The sequence below is a fragment of the Mytilus trossulus genome, chromosome 7, assembly GCF_036588685.1.
Source record: "Mytilus trossulus isolate FHL-02 chromosome 7, PNRI_Mtr1.1.1.hap1, whole genome shotgun sequence".
NCBI classification, from domain to species: Eukaryota; Metazoa; Mollusca; class Bivalvia; order Mytilida; family Mytilidae; genus Mytilus; species Mytilus trossulus.
This window is the reverse complement of record NC_086379.1, coordinates 82,684,926-82,695,925: the sequence shown is the minus strand read 5'-3', so window position 1 is coordinate 82,695,925 and position 11,000 is coordinate 82,684,926. Positions and strand designations below refer to the sequence as shown.

Sequence of the window (11,000 nt, the reverse complement as noted above, 5' to 3'; positions counted from 1 at the left end):
GACTTGGTCCAGGCATTTTCATATGTGGAAAAGGGTTTTTCTATGCCTCATTTATGGTCATCATGTTTTTTGGTCTGTTTGACCGTTCGTCCTTCTGTCTTGCTTCAGGTTCAAGTTTTTGGTCGAGGTAGTTTTTGATGAAGTTGAAGTCCAATCAACTTGAAACTTAATACACATGTTCCTTATGAAATGATCTTTCTCCTTTTAAAGCAAACGTATGTCTGTTCGTTGTTGTTTTACTTTTTTGTCCGTTTTTGTTTCAATCAGACATCATTATATTGCAACATTTCTAAAATATGTTAGAGAAACAGTTTATCTTAATGTGATTGTTTATTGCATTGAACGTTATCCTCCTCCCGTAACTCTAACAAATGTGTAGAATAAACAAACACATAGCCAAACACACGATAAGGGATGTCGGAATCCGATGTTAGAATTGGTAACAGAAGAAACTAAACAAAATCACAATGATAAATAACTTTTTTTGAATATATTCAAAAGATAATGGCAACAGTTAGTCATTATTCGAAAAAGGAAAAAAAATCGTATCTGGGTACCCAACTAAAACCGAGAGAAAAACAGCAACTTTTTGGAGAAAACCAACGGAACAAGAGAAACACCGAACTACAATAAAAGCAAAATAAAACACATATAGAAACAGACTGTAGATAAACACTGTCATATTCATGACTTTGTACAGGACATTAACACGCTGGGTTGAACCTGTTTTTATGGCTAGTCAAATCTCCAGCTTATATGGCAATGTAAGAAATGCCGCTAAAATGATACCACTACATGACGGGAAAACAGTACAGACAATCGCAAGAACACTCAGCTCAAATAAACAAATAAAAGGGTTATAGGATATAAGTAGTGCATTACATCATGTTAACCATATAATTACAACGAACACCTCCCGTCAACTTATGACAGCACACCAGAACACCACAAATGAAATATAAACTGTGCGTCACATACATAACCTGTGAGGTTTATATTATTACAGGTAAATTTCAAATTTTTTAATTGGTTTGATTAATTCATAAAAAAGTACAGGAATTTTAGATAGAAATTAAGATTGAAATAATATGTTTATATATTTTCTCACCATGACAAGATGTCAAAATGAAATTGTGTTTGTAATATTGTTATTATTTTAACATTTCCAACTAATATCATTTTTCTTTTAGTAGCGCATTGAAACTTGAATGTCGTTGTCCTCCTTAGAATATTACAGTGGATTTAACAGCGATGACCACAATGCAATCATATTTTCTATTGATTCTGAATTTCTAGAAGCAAACCAGTGTTTATTAAATTTACATGTTAGATTTCTATAAGCAAAACTGTGATATAAAATTATTTATTGAAGTCTTTTTTTTCCCCTTGATTTAACTATGATAAGTGATCTATTTGATTCCTTGATATTGATGCATGTCTTTCTCCATTTACATTATTATGATAGTTATTTAGAATCTTATTTACCATGATCAAAACTGTGATAACTTATTTATTTAACTTTTTTTCTTGAATTGTCTTTCGTCTTTCTACATTTACATTATTATAATAGTTTATTTAGAATCTCCTATACAAGTACCATGATCAAAACTGTGATAACTTATTTATTTAACTTTTTTTTCTTGAATTGTCTTTCGTCTTTCTACATTTACATTATTATGATAGTTTATTTAGAATCTCCTATACCATGAGCGTAGCTGTGATAGTTAATAGTATTTATAATGCAAGTTGTTTTGTTATTATTATTTTCTGAATGTTTATTTATTCTTATTTTTATTTTATTAAGATGAATAATAACTGTAAATTTTACAGAATGAGATCAGAGACATGTTTGTTTTGAAATATCTATGTGAGTGTCCAGAACCTGTAGTAGAGAGGTAGTTTTTGGAAAATGACGCGTCAGCGGCATTCTTCCATTACTATTGACCAGAACAACAGGGAGTCAATTATTGCCTCCGCCTACCGCACTTGGTTTCATATTTACTATTTTACAAACTAAATGGTATCTGCTTGTATTCCGCTTCACTAGAACAAAGTGTGTTAGTCGGACGGGAACCAGTTTACATACTTTATTTTATTTAGTACAACAAAAATGTTGACCTGTCCATAGGAAGTCTTGTATAGTCCGCGCTTTTATTCTCAACAATTGGACCTTCCAGTGGGGATGCGCACTAAATAGTACAATTAGCAAGAAATAAGAGAACAAGTTCAATATTCGCGGCGAGGATGTTTGTTTACATTCCGCCATCTTTGTTATTGATATTGTAGAGGGCGCTCTCATGATTTTTCAAGCTAATTATTTTAACTCGTCCATATTAATAAGTTATTACTATTTAATATCAAATTAAAAGTGATAAATATAAAAACTAAACCTTTCATTACAAATTTCTCCTTTCTGTTCAATGCATTTAGAATTTGTAAACTACAAAACGTAATCGGTTATTGTTCATTCCGTTTTGATGTTTCATACCGACTTAAAATTGGTTTGTATAAGCTTAGACCCTTCAAACATTAATGTGATAGGTATATTAAAGACTGTTTTACAAAAGGATGGAACTTTTTTATTTTCAAAATCGTATTATAGTGATATCTGTCATGTACGGATTTCGACTTTCACCGGTTAATTTCTTCGTTTACACGTGCGTTTTAAACATCGCAAAGTTTCAAAATTGTTTTTTAAGTGAATTAAACTTATTTCAACAATCATGAAGCGTTCTAGAATCATTTTAAAACAGTTTCTACTTCTGTTTGATGATCGAAAACAGGGTTTCTCAAGAAAATACCGCAAACGATCGCAGAGGATTTGAAATGTTCAACTCAAATCGGCACCTGGTTAAATCGGCATATAGTCAAATCGGCACCTATTTGAAGTCAATTTGGCATCCAATAATATTTGTTATGATATTATCTATTCAACCAACTTATAACTTTTACAAAGTACATAGTTAATTAGTTGTTGGGTATAAAGGTAAACAACGAAGCCCTTACCCAAGCTGTTACTTAACAATGAAACAATTAGAAAAATAAAATGGAAAACTATGAGTCCCTTTCAATAAATCTAACTTTCATGCCAAATAATAGCTAATTTTAGGTGTTTTTTTCAGGACAGTTTAAACAACATCAAACCAGCAATCCTGTAAAATACTCAATTGGTTAAAAAATGCATAAAAAATGAATATTCAGTACCTTTTAATTCCTAAATATACCTCATATATATATTTGAAAATACATGTTCCAGACCATGAGTATTTGGACTGTACGTTCCGGACGGTATACGTATACTCGTACAGTCTGACAATACTCGTATGGTCGGACTGTATGAGTAAACATGTATGGTCCAGTACGAGCTAACCATTTATCACAATCTTTATTTTTTATTTTTTATAAATTTTTATCATTACAATTACTTTTAGATGGATCAAATGAATAATTGAACAATTGAATTTAAATATTTGATTAATTGAATATCTGAATCGTATTTTGGTACTCTCTCCCATGTTGACTCTTACTACCACAATTAATGATTTTTTTTTTACATTTACATGTTTGCAGTTCATTCATGTTCCTTTGCATTTGCATTATTTTATAAAGTTTCTTATATTCTAAAATTGTAGTTCCACATCATGTTAACTTCCGATAATGTAAATTTCTATGATCATAATTCAATTAATGTATTACTGATCGACAAGCTAAATACAAGATATTAACATGATGAACAGATTTAATAAGTGTGAATTTTTGTATTAGTTAAAAAATTACGTTTTTATTCCAATTACTATTGGAACTTTTACTTATTAATTTGAGAGTTTAGTTATGTTGAGCTGTAAATGAACTTTACATGCATTTGTAACTGATAAACTTAAGCAACTTCTTAATGATATTAATCAGATTATTTTCCAAATACTCATACGGTCTGGAACATACACATTTAGTGGAGAAAAATAAATATATACAAAATGTACATGAACCCCCAAAAAATGTGAAAGTAAATATTTTCAGACAATCCTTTCCTTATGTACTTAACTCTTTTTGCTTAAATACTAAAAACAAATCTGACAACGGTATTTATTTGTACAATTCTGGTAGTCTTGAACTATTCATTTGTCTTAAAAAAATACCGTCACTTCACACACACACATATATACGAATATCAATTATATGCTTACAAGACATGTTGCATTGTTAAATTAATTACGGTTTGTGAAAATCAAGACTTGCATAAAAAATATCCCAATATTAGAGACAGTGGCGTCATTTTTCCTCAGAGCTTTCAGCTCTTTGATTATTTGTTGCTGTTCATCGTATTTGTTTAGTGTTTATTTTTCTGTATAGTGTATTATTGTGTTGTGTTGTTGTACCACTGTTCCATGTTAGACGGAGGACTTAGTACCATCTAACTAGTTTAAACCCCGTCACAATCAGTAAGAGTCAATTCCCAGTCAAAAACTTGTAATTCAGTGGTGATCCCATTTCCTATCCCTAACTATAACCCCAACCCTAACTCTAACCCCAACCCTAACCCCAACCCTACTTCTAACCCCAACCCTAACTCTAACCCTGACCCTAACTCTAACCCTAACCCAAACCTTAGATTGCTCTCCGAAACAGCCTAAAGTTAATATATTGCAGCTGTGCTATTTGAGCAGTCAAATTGCATTGACTGTATATCAGTAGGACAACCGGAAGCGCCTGAGTAAGGATTTCGCCGCTCAGTGATACGGTTCACTAGTCGACGTTGTCAACACGTAATGGCGGCCATTATTTGACGTTGGATTTTGGCATTCCATGCTGAAAAGTTGCATTTATGACATTCTTGGATGCTTAATCTTTATGCTGAATAACACAAAAGGTAATGTTTTATACCAGATATTTTAGTTAATTACTATCAAATAAGTCGGATCCAAAGAAATGATTTAAACGGCAAAAATAAAATCAAACATGAAAATTGAAATCCAATATATCATCATTTCCTTATAATATACTAGTATTGAATCAACTATATACTGGTGAATTACTTTCGGATTTCGGTCTAAGGTATCCGCACTTGTCTCCGGAAATATTATACCCACACAAGTTGTCAACATCCGTTTTTAAACTGGTTAAGGTGTTCTTCACGATCTCCATGAAAATATTCACGCTTTCACTTTTTGCTCAGATAATAGAACATTGTAAATCTCTAACTGAAAATATGGACCCAAATGAATCAAATTCGAAAGCACGTATGATCACGTTTCATGCCGATTGCAAGTTCTCGAAAAAGGGGGGTACACATGTAATTTCAATGCCCCATAAATTGCAAAATATAGGCTACTGAGGCACCACGAATTTTGAAGAACGTCTCGGGTTCAACTCAAAAGTGAACCCCATACTGGGCCCATTTAGGGGGGGGGGGTGCAGGCTCCCTCTTTTGGGGAAAAAATTTGGTTGCTTATATAGGGAATCAATGAAGCGTGACTAGAGCCCTTTACAAAAATGAAGGTCAGGCAGTGGGCCCCCACCTATGAAAATTTCTGGATCCGCCACTAGACCCACTTTTACTGTTGGATGTTTTATACCAGGTATAATATTTCATTTGGAAAAAAATATTTGTGTCCCTGATTTCATATATATATATATATGTGACTGTCATTGTACATATGTACACCAAAATGTAAAATTCAGAAAAATTAAATCTTTCATAAACATAAAATACAAAAGGAAAGCGATACAGGAACAGGCTCCTCTTTCCCATACAAAAAAAAATAATAGATAGCCATGCATCCTCTAAATTCATATCTCATATTTTAAAAGAAATTTACACATTGAAATTAACCACTGAATCACCCACCCATAAAAGGCATTTCAGAGCTTATACATGTACATGTAGCTCATGACCAGGAATTATTACAAATTTGATATGCCTGTACAGATTCTTTATATTCATTATGTTATATTATTCCTATAGGCTATAGTCATATATATTTTTACAACTAATCATGCTAATTATCATGCTACTTAGAAATGATAATCCATTGATAATATTAATTTCTTTCAAAAAATGTACTCCAACTTGATTGATATCATGATATTATCAAAATAATGGTGTTATGACAGTGGTGGTTCATTGATTCAAATTAAAACAAGGTTGTGAGTGCCCTGAAAATGTAAAAAAAAAATCAGCTTGCATATATTTATGTACACTGTACACTATTTTAATACATGTTTTCTTTGCCTGTAACTTTTATGTATTGAGCAGAAATTTATAATAATAGATATATAAAATTGCGAATGGAAATGGGTTATGTGTCAAAGAAACAGCAACCCAACCAAAGAGCAGACAACAGTCTACAGCCACCAATGGGTCTTCATTGGATCAAAAAAATATGGGTTTTTTTGGTAATTTATTTGGCAAATTTGTATTCATGTGTTGATAATAACAATGCAAAATTAATTAAATTTTGCATTGAATAATTTAGTATTATAGATTTAGTAATTGTATGTACATTTGCTTTATATTTTCAGGATGGAGAAAGATGTTCACTATGAATCAAAAATTCAAAACAGAGGACTTTTATATATCAACAAAAACAATTGCAGTACATGCACATATACATGTATAAAAGGTATGATATACATACATGATACAGCAAGAAAACAGTAATCAAATGGAATGTCAAATTATTTTGTTTAAAATAGAAAACAAGATGACTAGAATATATATTAACATGATAAGGGTAAGAAATCCAAATGTGTCTGTTCAGGGTAACACCAGTGGGTTGTTTTACAATGCGCTATGATTTCAATCTCACAAATATGAAACAAAACATGATAGACAAATATGAATTAACACTATTTTGATAATGAAATAGACTGAAAATATTTTACATTTAACAGTCAGACAAGAAAATTGCCAATGGAATAAATTTAGAATGGAAGGTAAAATTTATAGTTTATAGGTCCAATAATCATACACAGACTTTAAGACCAAATATACTTTTAATAGTTTAAAGATTTTATGCTACATGTATTATCTATGCTGTATAATTTCAAGATAGTTTCATTTGGATTTAAAACTTAATTTCAAGAATGAAGGGTTCAGTAATTTAAGATTCATTAATAAAGATTTAAAACAATATAAGGGAATTAACTCTTACATGATGTGCATCATATTCATATCCATGAGAATGTCAGAAGTGTTTAAATAAACTTGAACATTTTTTCAGATACATGTAAGAGAATGACTTAAGCAGACCATATTTGGGTCAATGATGCCCATAACAATGAAATATAATATATTAAAATTATCATTTATCATTTATCATTACTTTTCAATTGAATCAACAAACTTAATTTAATAACAAATTTATTGTTTTCATTTTCAGTACACTGTCAGCATGGTCAGAAGAAGAATTTTACTGGAGGATTAAAATTTTGATACCTGGAATCAGCAATGAATATGAAAATGAAAATGATATATATTCATGTACAGAATGGTAACCGAGGTGGTTCAATTGTTTTATTAGCAGACATTTTTGTTGAACTTATGCAGGATTGAATAAATGAAACTTAAGCTGACTATGGGCTCAATGTGTAGTAAAAAGAGGATTTTGAAATATATGCAAGATTCATCAACATTACAATGTGCACAAGTGAAATATCACCATATTTATTTGTGATATATAGTCAGTGACCGTATATCACCTTGTTTATGACGTTAACAATGCGTTTCCGTAGAGTTTTATTTATGACGTCAATAAATCATACAGGTTCGCGGCAATTTTACGTTGTCCGCTCACATTAAAAGAATGACGTTTTTTTTACCCTAAATACTTCATTTTGAACAGTTATAAGAGTTGCAGTATATAAAAAATAACCATACATTGTCTCGAAATATCAATCTGTTATTTGTACTCGGCTCGAAACAGGTAGAAATGCTCGGCACAGCCTCGCTTTCTACCTGTTACTAATCCTTATACAAATAACATTGATATTTCAAGACAATGTATGGTTATTCTATATATAAACAAGTGGTTCATTAAAATATGTTCGTAAAAATTACAAGTGTTTCCTTGTTCTGACTTTAGAACTTAGTGTTTTGCCATGATGTCGTCAAAGAATTTCTTCTGAAGTTCATTATTTCAAAACAAAACAAAGAGGAAATGCACACACTATTTGAAAATTGATTGAAATCTACAAATTGGAGAAAAAAGCAAAAAAACCCAGGTTGGAAAAGGAAAGTTTATATCATATAGACATCCGCCCCTGTTGCTTATTATAAGAGGGTATTTTTCATATATGTAAGTTAGTCCTATAGCAATATAAGGTTTCAAAACCTGATCAGAAAGCTCTTTTCGAGAAACTGTTTTTCATTTATAGAATTCTAGACAAACGCGCGAAATTGCGGGCATCTACAGCTTGCAAACTGTTAAAGGATCAATTTTTGTAACAAATTTTATGTCTGGAGAATGACATAATAGGTATCAAAAGGTTTCTCCCTTTTTTCCAAAGTTCTTTATTTGTTTCCTTTCTGTTAAATTCCATTATTTTCTGGCATCAGACCACAAAACTTGTTATTTGCTACATGCATTTTTTGATAAAAGTCAAATCAAATAAAAAAAAATTGCACCGCTTTAAACACGAAATAAATGTAACTGCTTGTATACCATTACTATTCTAATTAAATATGCTTCTATGACAAACCATCAGTGTTTTTGCTTTTAAGGGCCATATTACCATGCTAATGGTAGGATTTGAATCTTGTATAAATGCCAAAGGCTAATTTTTACCCTACTTTCATTTTGGAAAAATCACTACTTTCAATTTCAACAATTATTTTTTTCCACATGACTTTTTTGTTTTACTTATTTCAATATATATGTAACTAATATGACCCCTTACATATTAAAAATTTCAAAGAAAACAGTAGACAGAATACTTAGGAATCATGACTCCATATGATAATTGGGAACTATATTCCAAGACCACGAACAGAGGAAACTATTTTTGGTCTGAAGCCTTCTGTATAGTATGAACATACGTATATTATAAATAAAGTGCATTTGCTCAGTTTTAACTATCAATTCCAAGTTTCTTCTCCACGGCGATCACTGCTTTGATTATATAGAGAGTCTCTATATATTGTAGAAGTATACATCATGTTAACTTCCGATAATGTAAATTTCTATGATCATAATTCAATTAATGTATTACTGATCGACAAGCTAAATACAAGATATTAACATGATGAACAGATTTAATAAGCGTGAATTTTTGTATTAGTTAAAAAATTACGTTTTTATTCCAATTACTATTGGAACTTTTACTTATTAATTTGAGAGTTTAGTTATGTTGAGCTGTAAATGAACTTTACATGCATTTGTAACTTATAAACTTAAGCAACTTCTTAATGATATTAATCAGATTATTTTGAAAAAGTACGCATACGGTCCAGACCGCACGCGTACGGTCCAAATACTCATACGGTCTGGAACATACACATTTAGTGGAGAAAAATAAATATATACAAAATGTACATGAACCCCCAAAAAATGTGAAAGTAAATATTTTCAGACAATCCTTTCCTTAGGTACTTAACTCTTTTTGCTTAAATACTAAAAACAAATCTGACAACCCCTTTCTTATTTTTACTCTTTTTGCTTAAAATACTGTTAAAAATATATATTTAACATGGGTGACAAATTGACTATATAGGGTGTCGATTTGACCAGATGCCGGTTTGACTATAATTTTTTTTTAAATTACCTGAGTTTCATTAGACCTTTGATAACAGTATCAAAAAGATTATTTAAAATTAATTAAAATTTTCTTAGAGAAGGGACTATGTACCAGTGAGAAATATACAAGCCTTTCTACGGTATTTATTTGTACAAATCTGGTAGTCTTGAACTATTCATTTGTCTTACAAAACAGTCACTTCACACACACACATATATACGAATATCAATTATATGCTTACAAGACATGTTGCATTGTTAAATTAATTACGGTTTGTGAAAATCAAGACTTGCATAAAAAATATCCCAATATTAGAGACAGTGGCGTCATTTTTCCTCAGAGCTTTCAGCTCTTTGATTATTTGTTGCTGTTCATCGTATTTGTTTAGTGTTTATTTTTCTGTATAGTGTATTATTGTGTTGTGTTGTTGTACCACTGTTCCATGTTAGACGGAGGACTTAGTGCCATCTAACTAGTTTAAACCCCGTCACAATCAGTAAGAGTCAATTCTCAGTCAAAAACTTGTAATTCAGTGGTGATCCCATTTCCTATCCCTAACTCTAACCCCAACCCTAACTCTAACCCCAACCCTAACCCCAACCCTAACTCTAACCCCAACCCTAACTCTAACCCTGACCCTAACTCTAACCCTAACCCAAACCTTAGATTGCTCTCCGAAACAGCCTACGGCGTTATATTGCTCTTTGACACAGCCTACGGCGTTAGATGTTCATTTAACACAGCCTAAGACGAAAGGCTGATGTTTGTCAGAGCCTACGGCGATAGAGTGTCAATACACCTTATCGCTATTTAGTCCATTCCGAGAAAACCAGTTATTTATACAACTTCCTGTTTGGGTCACCGGCCGAAAAATGGAGGTCATCAGAAGTGAGCTGCGGGAGAAAAAACTGAAGAAAGTGATCAGCAAGAAACTTTGATATAGTATGATCCTCTATTTTCGAAATTAAAATTGAAGTAAAAAAATATTTTGTTTGAAGTATTTACGGTAGTTTAAACAGGTCTCATTAAAAAGTATCACGCATGGTGAATTGTTTCAACAGGGTCCCAGATACCTTCAACTGGATGAAAAAGTTGTTTAATTTTAGAACTTATCCGGTATGGAATAAATAACGATAAGGTGTATAGACACAACCTTCGTAGCTATATTGCACTTTAACATAGCCTATGATGCAAGATAAGATAACCCTAAGATCCAACATGAACCCTAACCCTAACCAAAACCTTTTCAACACATCAAACACGGGCAA

General features: G+C 31.5%; 1 long non-coding RNA gene across 4 annotated transcripts; it reads left to right on the top strand.

Moving 5' to 3' along the window:
* Nucleotides 1–4,773: 4,773 nt before the first annotated feature.
* Nucleotides 4,774–7,674, top strand: LOC134727293 (uncharacterized). 4 transcript variants are annotated; one of them, XR_010108749.1, is made up of 3 exons: nucleotides 4,774–4,867; nucleotides 6,520–6,620; nucleotides 7,380–7,674. It is a non-coding gene; the product is annotated as an uncharacterized LOC134727293 (long non-coding RNA). The 4 variants fall into 4 exon arrangements; XR_010108750.1 differs by lacking the exon at nucleotides 4,774–4,867 and adding an exon at nucleotides 4,911–5,052; XR_010108752.1 differs by lacking the exon at nucleotides 4,774–4,867 and adding an exon at nucleotides 5,209–5,237.
* The last annotated feature ends 3,326 nt before the right edge of the window (nucleotides 7,675–11,000 follow it).